A 10,523-nucleotide genomic window follows, 5' to 3' on the forward strand; every position below is an offset into this window, starting at 1 on the left:
TTTGGCGGTACATGGGCCTCTCACTGTTGTGGCCTCTCCCGCCGCGGAGCACAGGCCCCGGACGCGCAGGCTCAGCGGCCATGGCCCACGGGCCCAGCCACTCCGCGGCATGTGGGATCCTCCCAGACCGGGGCACGAACCCGTGTCCCCTGCATCGGCAGGTGGACTCTCAACCACTGCGCCACCAGGGCAGCCCTTTTTGTTTGTTTTTTAAGTGGAGAGGGTTTTTTCTTTTTTTTCTTTTTCCTCTTTACATGTTTGAAATTGATAACTTATATCCATTCATTTGGTGGTTACCCTTGAAATTTTATCGTGCATACTTGCAAGCCTGGGTTTAAACAATATGTTAACCTCTTTCAGAATAATGCAAGGACTTAGGAACTACTGATCACATCCCCCATTGACTTAAAAGCTATTGTTTTCTGCATTTTATTTATTTTTTTGGACTTGCTGAGCAGCTTGCAGGATCTTAGTTCCCCGACCAGGGATCAAACCTGTGCCCCCTGCATTGGAAGTGCAGAGCCCTAACCACTGGACCGCCAGGGAAGTCCCTGTTTTTTGCATTTTAATTCTGTCCTCTTAATAAATTAGATATTATTAGAATTATTATTTTATACAGATAATGTTTGTTTGGATTTACATATATGTTTATCATTTATTTGCTTGCCATTCTTTCTTCTGTCTCAGCCTTTCCTTCTGGGATCACTTTTCTTTTTCCTGAAATACATTCTTCCTAGAAGTTCCTTTTTAATGCATCTTTAGACATTCCATTTGTTATTTTTTTCACAACTGCATGTTATTTTCAGATAATTTCTTTGCTTTTTCATCTTATAATTGCATCTTTTATTTTTTCAAATAATTCATGTATTGCTGTTCTGGTTCTGTATCTGATAGTTTAAATATGTGTAGTTGTTGGTAGTGTAAATCTGTTTTATGCTCACTCTCCCCTTTGATGAGTTTAATTATGAGCTCATTGACTGATCTTTATTTGAGTCCTATGGGAAATTTTTCTCCAGGGGAAATATGCTTCTGTTTCTGCCAGTAGCTTAGAGGATGGTACTAACATGGGATGGTCCCAGTTCCTCAGAGGTCCCAGGTCAGGCTAAGCTTCCCACCCTGCAGCTGGCATAAGGTTCCATATACCACAGCAGCGCTGCTATTGGCATCTCTGCAGGGCAACCCGTCCTTTCCAACTGCCTGCCACTGTGCTCTCAGCTCACTGGGTTGTTTTGTCTTATTTTTCCTTTTCAGTTGTGGGGAAAGGAGTAGTTCTTTTTCTTTGTTTCCAGTTAGGTGAAATTCCTTATTTTTGTGACATGATATTATTGACCTGTAAATCTTATAAATATTTGTAGCATCTGGTTTACTATTTTTCAACTTAACTAGTAATCCAAGAGATGTTATAATATAATGAAATGGCATTTTTGCCACCTATCAAATTATCAGAGATGTGTTTTTTAAAAATACTTACTGGTAAAACCAGGACACTCAAATACTTTTAAACTAAATGTCATTTTGCTACAAACTTTTTGGAGGGCTTTGGAAATATGTGTCAGAAGTCTTTACCTAACAAACCTAACAAAAGTCTTTTAGCTAACAATTCTACTTTTAGGAATTTACCCTGAGAAAAAGAGTGGATAAGTGCATATAATTTAAATACAATGATATAACTTGCAGTATCATTATGGTAATGAAAAGTGGTAAGTAACTTTAGTGTCCAATATAGGGACATTTTGTGGCTGTTGTTTTTTGGTTTTTTGCGGTACGCGGGCCTCTCACTGTTGTGGCCTCTCCCGTTGCGGAGCACAGGCTCCGGACGCGCAGGCTCAGCGGCCATGGCTCACAGGCCCAGCCACTCCGCGGCATGTGGGATCTTCCCGGACCGGGGCACGAACCCGTATCCCCTGCATCGGCAGGCGGACTCTCAACCACTGCGCCACCAGGGAAGCCCCTGTTGTTTTGTTTTTAATATTTATTTATTTATTTGGCTGTGTTGGATCTTAGTTGCGGCACACGGGATCTTTCGTTGCAATGCGTGGGCTCTTTGCTGTGACGTGCGGGCTCCTCTCTAGTTGTGGCATGCGGGTTTTCTCTTTAGTTGTGGCTCTCTAGTTGAGGCCCACAAGCTCAGTAGTTGTGACACGTGGGCTTAGTTGCTTCTCTGACTAGGGATCGAACCCGCATCCCCTGCATTGGAAGGCAGATTCTTTACCACTGGGCCACCAGGGAAGTCCTGGGAGATTGTTAAATTATGATATAACCATGAGAAGAGCCACTATATAGCCATTAACAAGGTATAGAAGAATATTTACTAATAGGGGAAAATGTTCATGATATTTTAATTGAAAAATGTTTTTAAAAGTTGTAAAGAATATCCCCAAGTTTTAAAACTTACATATATATGCCAAAATGTAAATAGTAGTTATTTGGGGGCAATATGATTATATATTTTGTATTTTTTTGTAGTTTTCTCTTATCTTCCATAATAGCACTTTTGTTATCAGAAAAAAATAGCAAATGAAATGTGATTCTCATTGTGAGAGTGAGAGGGAGGGGGTTATTTGAAATGTGTGTTGTTTTATCAAGTTTTCTTTCCATAGATGAATGTTAATTATGTCAGTACATACCCTAGGAAAAAGTTATAATTTGTGTCTAGCCTAGACATACAAGCCAGCACTTCGTCAAACTAGTGGGCTAGATTAGAGACTCAAAGTTGCCACTGCATTTTTTATATTATATAAAAAGAATATGCACTGTTTAGAAAAAATCCTCAGCCAAGTGAATAAATAGTACAGCCATACTGCAGACATTTTACAAACAAGGAATATGAAGAAGAACCAAAAAATGTATTTCTTTACATGAGATCAAATAGATCATAGGCTTAGAGGTTTCATTTATATCAGCAGCTAATTTATGTGTGCCTGTACTACTTACTCACTGTGTGTAGGATCATTATAGGTGTGAGACGTTGCAACACTGCAAGTGATTTTTCAGCACAATCTGTAGTGATACAGCCTTAAATACACTTGATGTTGCTTCTTTAATAGCTGAAATAAAACCTAGGGTTGGGCATTAAAAACTGTGGTTTTAGGCATTTATAATGACACATTTCTACTATATTTAAGAATAAATTTTAGAAAATGACAAAATTTAATTGATGTGATCATTCATTATTCATATCTGGTTAAATTTGTAAAACAGACTCCTTTACAAATATTTTCAATCTCCCAATATTTAAGACCAAGTCAAAATATTATCATTGCATATTGATAATCTGTTATTCTCATCTGGGTTTATGTTTTGTCTGTTTATTTCACTACCTAGACCAATGTCCTTTAAAAGTGTTTTTAGGGACTTCCGTGGTGGTCCAGTGATTAAGAACCCATGCTTCCAGTGCAGGGGGCGCGGGTTCAATCCCTGGCTGGGGAACTGAGATCCCGCATGCCGCATGGTGCAGCCAAAAAAAAAAAAGTGTTTTTAAATTAGAATTTGATTTATTTTATTAAATGCTATTTTGCCATCCTGTGAGATGGTCATGTGGATTTTCCTTTTTTACTTGTTATGATTATGTATGTTAATAGATTTTCTAATGCCAGCTGTTATCAGGCTAAATTCTTAGGGTCAAATAAACAAAACATTAGCAGTGTCTCTTTATTCAAGACCAACTTGAATATTTCACCTTTACAGCCAGTTCCTAAAAGCTTCTCATAATTAAGAATTGAAAATGAATACTACAGTGTGAACATGCCTAATAACTGGGAATTTATTTTCATCAACTTTGTTTCTGAAGTTGCTGTATTTCTAGACTTAGAAATTTTCTGTTACTTGACTGCATTGCAGTGAATGCTCTCTATAGGAAATAAGTTTGTGATGATTGAGAAACAGAATTAAGACAGTGGATAGATATCCAGAACATAAGTCTTAAGTGTGCCTTCGAGTCACATAATATATAGTCTTAGAAAATAAGTTACAGTTATTGTAGACTAAGCATTAATGATGTTGATGTTTGAATTTCAAGACTGACAGATCACTAGTAAACTATTTCAAAGCTTTATAAAAGACATTGAATGTCATTCTTAGAGTTTTCCCACAATACAACTTAATCTTTCTTCTTAGAACCATAATAAATACAAATAACCACACTAAAAGATCTATCACATCCTCATTCATATTAGACTTTTTTTTAAGTTGAGGTATAGTTGAATTACAATATTGTATTAGTTTTAGGTGTACAACATAGTGATTCAAAATTTTTATAGATTATATTCCATTTAAAGTTATAAAATATCAGGTATATTCCTGTGCTGTACAATATATCCTTGTAGCTTATTTATTTTATTCATAGTAGTTTGCGCCTCTTACTCCCCTACCCCTATTTTGCTCCTACCCCCTTCCCTTTCCCTGCTGGTAACTACTAGTTGATTCTCTATATCTGTGAGTCTGTTTCTGTTTTGTTATATTCATTCATTTGCTTTTGTTTGTGGTTTTTTTGTTCAGATTCCACATATAAGTGATAACATACAGTACTTGTCTTTCTCTGTTTGACTATTTCACTAAGCATAATACCCTCTAGGTCCATCCATGTTGTTGCAAATGGCAAAATTTCATTCTTTTTTATGGCCGAGTAGTATTCCATTGTGTGTGTGTGTGTGTGTGTGTGTGTGTGTGTGTGTGTGTGTGTGTGTGTGAGAGAGAGAGACATCTTCTTTAGCCATTCATCTGTTGATGGACACTTGGGTTGCTTCCATATCTTGGCTATTGTAAATAGTGCTGCTATAAACATTGGGGAGCATGTATCTTTTCAAATTAGTGTTTTCCTTTTCTTTGGATATATACCCAGGAGTGGGATTGCTGGATCATATGGTAGTTTTATTTTTAGTTTTTTGAGGAACCACTGTTTTCCACAGTGGCTGTACCCATATTAGACTTCTTTACAGTGCAGTGATTGGAAAGGAAAGCACTAGCTTTTAAGTAATCTCATAAAATCATTTTCAGTTCATAGGACACCTTCCTGTCTATTCCCAAAACTGCCAATTCTTATCAAGGGCATTTTAATACCTAGCCACTCTGTTCAGGTGTGGATGCAGCTATATTTACACTTGGTGGTTAGTCTTTAAGATAGTCTAAGAATCTACAAACTTGCTTGAAAATAGAAATGATATCTTCCTAATTAAATGTTTAAAGGTGCTGGGCTTCCAAAAAGAATTATAGATCAAAGAATCCTTGGATTTGTTTAATAATAAAGGTATCAGTTAGCCTGGCTAATTAGCCAGTGTCACATGAACTTTATGTTGAAATATAACTTTGAAATGAAATGGAATAGAACTTGGCTTTGTAGATAAATAAGTATATAAAGAATATGGACATTTCCAAGTACGCATCTAAAACATATTTAACACTGTGGGTCTGTATATGTTGGTGGAGAGTGAGGGAATGGGAGTAGGTAAGGCTGAAATACAAGTTTTGGGCAACTGGGTGAAAGGTGATAGTCTTCACTGAGATAAGGAACAGAGGAGATGGAGCCTCTGTGTTTCTGTGTGTGTTTGTGTGTGCAGAGGGGAGTTAGAAGACAGTTTGAAGCACTTGTCAGACATCCAATTAAAGAAGTTAGAAGGTAGATAGATATCAAGGTCTGAGACAGATCCAGGTGAAAGATACAAATTTATGAGTTGTCACCATGTATATGGTCATTACAGTCATGGGCTTGGTTGAGATCATCCAGCTGATATGTGAGAAGAGAAGAAAACGAAGATAACCAGAGAAGAATCTTGAGGAACACAAATATTAATATTTAAGGAATGGGCACAAAAAGAGGAGCCAGAGTAGAGATTATGTTGCAGGAAGGCAGGATGATATAGACCAATTAGGAGGCAGAGGTGAGGTCGTGGTGGCTCAGAATAAAGTGGGGGCAGTGGAGGTAAAAGAGAGATTTTAAAAGATTTAGTGACAGATCATGTGAGGGATGGGAGAGAGGAAGTCAAGGATGACCTCTTTGTTTCTGACCTAAACATCTGCGTGGTTGGAGGTGGGGTTTCCTGAGTTAGAGAGCACTGGGAGAGAAGCAGTTTTGGAAAGGAAGATAAAGTCAGAACTGAGCATGTTGATTTAGATGTCTTTGAGACATCCAAATAGATATTTCTTTCACTTGGTAGAAATTGATTGATGACCTACTGTAGATCAGGCACTATGCTTCACACTGGATGTTCACCAGGGAGATATTTGGGTCTGGAACTCTAGGTATAGCTTGAGGTCTTGGCTGCCAAAGTACATTTGAGAGTTGTCAGCATTCAGTTGGCGTTTCAAGCTATCAGAATATATGAGATCACATAGGGAGAGTGAGAAGAAGGCCTAGGATCCAACCCAGGAAACCCGCACATTGACCAGGAGAGAAGGAGATTAAGAAAGATTGACCAGAGTGTTAGGAGAGTTAGGATACTAAGATATCCAGACTCTCGGAGGAGTTTTGAGGAACACCATGTGGTCAACAGGACCAAATAATGCCAAGGAGTCAAGCATAAAAAGGATTGAAAACTTTCCATTGGGTTTATCAGCAGGGAAGTCATTAGTTATCTTATGAGGATGAATTTCTAGAATTGGAAATGCTGGATCAAAAGATATGTTTGATAAATACTGCCAAATTGTTCTCCAAAAAAGTTTATACCAATTTATACTCCTTCCAACAGTATATGGGGGTATGTGAGTTCTCATACTGTCACTGGTAGTGGGTATTCTAAGTCTTAATCTTTGCCCCAAGGATAGGGGAAAATAATGCCTCGTTATCCGAATATCCATTTCTTTGATAATATCAAAGTATAGGGGAAAATAGGATAATATCAAAGGATAATATCCAAGGATAGGGGAAAATAATGCCTCGTTATCTGAATATCCATTTCTTTGATAATATCAAAGTATAGGGGAAAATAGGATAATATCAAAGGATAATATCCAAGGATAGGGGAAAATAATGCCTCGTTATCCGAATATCCATTTCTTTGATAATTTGTGAGGCAGCATGTCTTTTCATGTGTTTATTGGTAATTTTTTTTTTCTTCTTGAAATTACTCAGATTATTTACCATTTGTCCATTTTTACCGGGAGCATTTTATTTTTTAATTGATTTTTAAGAGCTCCTCATATTATTAGGGTTGGTGAGCCTCTGCAAGAGATATACATATCTTTTAAATTTTTTTATTGTTCTTTAAATTATTCTTACAGCTTAGGACAAAATTCTGAAGTCCCCTTTATACTGTCTACCTTTCTCAGTGTTGCCAAGTTTGTACCCTTTGTACCACGGAAGCTGGTGTAGATGTTTGCTCACTGAAGAGGAATTACTGTTCATTGGTGTCTTAGGAACATGTTACGTTCAAGGATGTGGCCGTGGACTTCACCGAGGAGGAGTGGGGGCAGCTGGACCCCGCACAGAGGGCCCTGTACAAAGAGGTGATGCTGGAGATCTATGGCAACCTGGTCTTAGTGGGTGAGGACAACTGCTCTTTGGAGAATTTTTGTTCCTTTGGTTGTTTAAAGCTGTGAGCTCTTAAAGTGTTTAACTAGGTGAGGGCTTGAGATTCAAATATCAGAGTGTCCAAATCACTATTGAAGAAAGAAAAATATTGCTACTAAGTAAAAACTTGAGTTCCCCCTCCGCCATTTATATTTCTTTTTTTTTTTTTTGAGGTGAAGTTCACATAAAATTAACCATTTGAAAGTGTACAATTCAGTGGCATTTAGTACATCACAATGTTGTGTAACTAACTCCTCTATCAAGTTCCAGAACATTTTCATCACCCTAAAAGAAAACCCCATACCCATTAAGCAGTCACTCCCCATGCCCCCCTCCCTGTAATTACTTATTTAATTAGAAAGATATTAAAACAAAATATACTGCATATAAAGTAAAAAGTATCTTTCAGACTATTTTCTATTTATATTACGTATAAGCAGACAGAAAATATATAAGCTCACAGATACATATTTGTTTTGTTTCTATTTGTGTATTTATCTGTTTATGTTATAAAAATTAGCTCTGCAACTTTCCTTTTAGTTAGTAACATATGTTAGATATCTTTACATGTCAAAATATTTAGACCTATCTCAGTCTTTTAACTGGCTATATCATATTCCATTGTATGATGTATTGATATACTGAAATTAATTTTTTTTAATTTATTTATTTTTGGCTGAGTTGGGTCTTTGTTGCTACATGTGGGCTTTCTGTAGTGAGCGGGGGCTACTCTTTGTTGCAGTGCACGGCCTTCTCATTGTCGTGGCTTCTCTTGTTGCAGAGCACAGGCTCTAGGCACGCGGGCTTCAGTAGTTGTGGCATGCGGGCTCAGTATTTGTGGCTCACGGGCTCTAGAGCGCAGGCTCAGTAGTTGTGGCGCACGGGCTTAGTTGCTCCGCGGCATTTGGGATCTTCCCGGACCAGGGCTTGAACCTGTGTCCCCTGCCTTGGCAGGCGAATTCTTAACCACTACACCACCAGGGAAGTCCCTTGCATAGTAGTTTGACTGAGTAGAGACCTTTAGATTCAAAATCATTTTCCCTGAGAATGTTCTAGCCATTGTATCTTTGTTTTTAAGCCTCGGATACTGCTGATTCTGATCTGATTCATTCGTTTAGTAATTTTCTCTGTCTTATTTTATCTTATTTTTGTTTGTTTAACCTGTTTTTCTTGTCCCTCCCTTCTTTGGAATTTAGGAATTTTACCAGGATGTGCCTAGCTAGGCAGTCCTCCCCGCCACCCCCCCACCCCATAATTATATTTGCCTGTTATTGAGCCCATTCATCTCTGAAGCCTTCAGCTCATGGGGAGTTTTCCCTTGATATTTCATGAGATTTTGTTGAGGGAAAAAGAGGAAAAGCTTTAATTTATTCATTTCTACTTTTTATATTCCATGTCTTCCCTTTTCACGAGTTTTTTTTTTTTTTTTTTTTTATTTTTTTTTTTTTTTTGGCTGTTTTGGGTCTTCGTTTTTGTGCGAGGGCTTTCTCTAGTTGTGGCAAGCGGGGGCCACTCTTCATCATGGTGTGCAGGCCTCTTACTATCGCGTCCTCTCTTGTTGTGGAGCACAAGCTCCAGACACGCAGGCTCAGTAGTTGTGGCTCACGGGCCCAGTTGCTCCGCGGCATGTGGGATCCTCCCAGACCAGGGTTCGAACCCGTGTCCCCTGCATCGGCAGGCAGACTCCCAACCACTGCGCCACCAGGGAAGCCCCACGAGTTATTATTTTGACAAATTTTGGACATCTTTGTCCCCACTTTTTTTTCCTTCCTTTTGTCCTTGGAATCATTGGTTTAGGTTTAGCTTGCTTGCTGATAGTCTTTTTTCCCTCAAGACTCTGAAAATATTGTACTATTGTCTTTGGTCAGTCTTAGTCTCTTTTCAAGGGAGTAACTTGTTTTGCTTTTTTTTTTTTTTTTGCGGTACGTGGGCCTCTCACTGTGGCCTCTCACTGTGGCCTCTCCCGTTGCAGAGCACAGGCTCCGGATGCGCAGGCTCAGCGGCCATGGCTCACGGGCCCAGCCGCTCCGCGGCATGTGGGATCCTCCCGGACCGGGGCATGAACCCGTGTCCCCTGCAGCAGCAGGCGGACTCTCAACCACTGCGCCACCAGGGAAGCCCTGTTTTGCTTTTTTAATGTTTTGTATGCTTATGTTTTCTTGATCCTTGAAGTTCGTAAATTTCATCCTGGTAGGTGTATATGTTAGTTTGTCTTTTTTTTTTTTTAGCACTCCTAAGTGGTCCTGGGTTTCAATCTAAGAGAATCAAGTTCTCTTTCAGACTAAGTACATTCTCATTATTTATTATTATTATTATTTCATATTCTTTCTTCTCTCCTTCTGAATCTCTTATACATATAATACATAGGAGCTTCAAGATCATAATTCCATTTTTAAAATCCTTTCCTCTGAGTCCTAGTAGAACTCTTCAAGTTGATCTTTTTCTTTTTAAAGAACTTTTATTTATTTATTTATTAAAATTTTATTTAGTTTTGGCTGCGTTGGATCTTCGTTGCTGCACACAGACATTCTCTAGTTGTGGCGAGCAAAGGCTACTCTTTCTTGCGGTGTAGGCTTCTCATTGCAGTGGCTTCTCTTGTTGCAGAGCACGGACTCTAGATTTGTGGGTTTCAGTAGTTGCAGCATGCGGGCTCAGTAGTTGTGCAGCGTGGGCTCAGTAGCTGTGGCTTGCGGGCTCTAGAGCGCAGGATCAGTAGTTGTGGTGTACCGGCTTAGTTGCTCTGCAGCATGTGGGATCTTCCCAGACCAGGGCTTGAACCCTAGTCCCCTGCATTGGCAGGTGGATTCTTAACCACTGCGCCACCAGGAAGTCCCATCTTCAAGTTGATCTTTTAATCCACTAACATAGTTTCTTACATTCTCCAGTCTGATATTCTGTTGCTAACAACCTCCATTGAGGTCTTCTAACTTGACAGTCATATTTTTTCATCATTGTAAACATTTTCTCATTCTTAAAGCATCCCCTTTCCCACACGGGAAAGAAACTTTATGACTGTGCC

At 38.9% G+C, this 10,523-nt stretch overlaps 1 long non-coding RNA gene across 3 annotated transcripts in view; it reads left to right on the forward strand.

Annotated features, from left to right (window-relative positions):
• LOC112395519 (uncharacterized) overlaps nt 1–10,523 on the forward strand; it is a 23,075-nt gene that overhangs the window by 5,146 nt on the left and 7,406 nt on the right. For all 3 annotated transcript variants that reach the window (XR_003002399.1, XR_003002401.1, XR_003002400.1), the window contains exon 4: nt 7,351–7,477. This is a non-coding gene — a long non-coding RNA (uncharacterized LOC112395519). The remainder of the gene's footprint in view (nt 1–7,350; nt 7,478–10,523) is intronic.

Source organism: Neophocaena asiaeorientalis, unplaced genomic scaffold, assembly GCF_003031525.2.
Source record: "Neophocaena asiaeorientalis asiaeorientalis breed wild unplaced genomic scaffold, Neophocaena_asiaeorientalis_V1.1 scaffold106, whole genome shotgun sequence".
Lineage (NCBI taxonomy): Eukaryota > Metazoa > Chordata > Mammalia > Artiodactyla > Phocoenidae > Neophocaena > Neophocaena asiaeorientalis.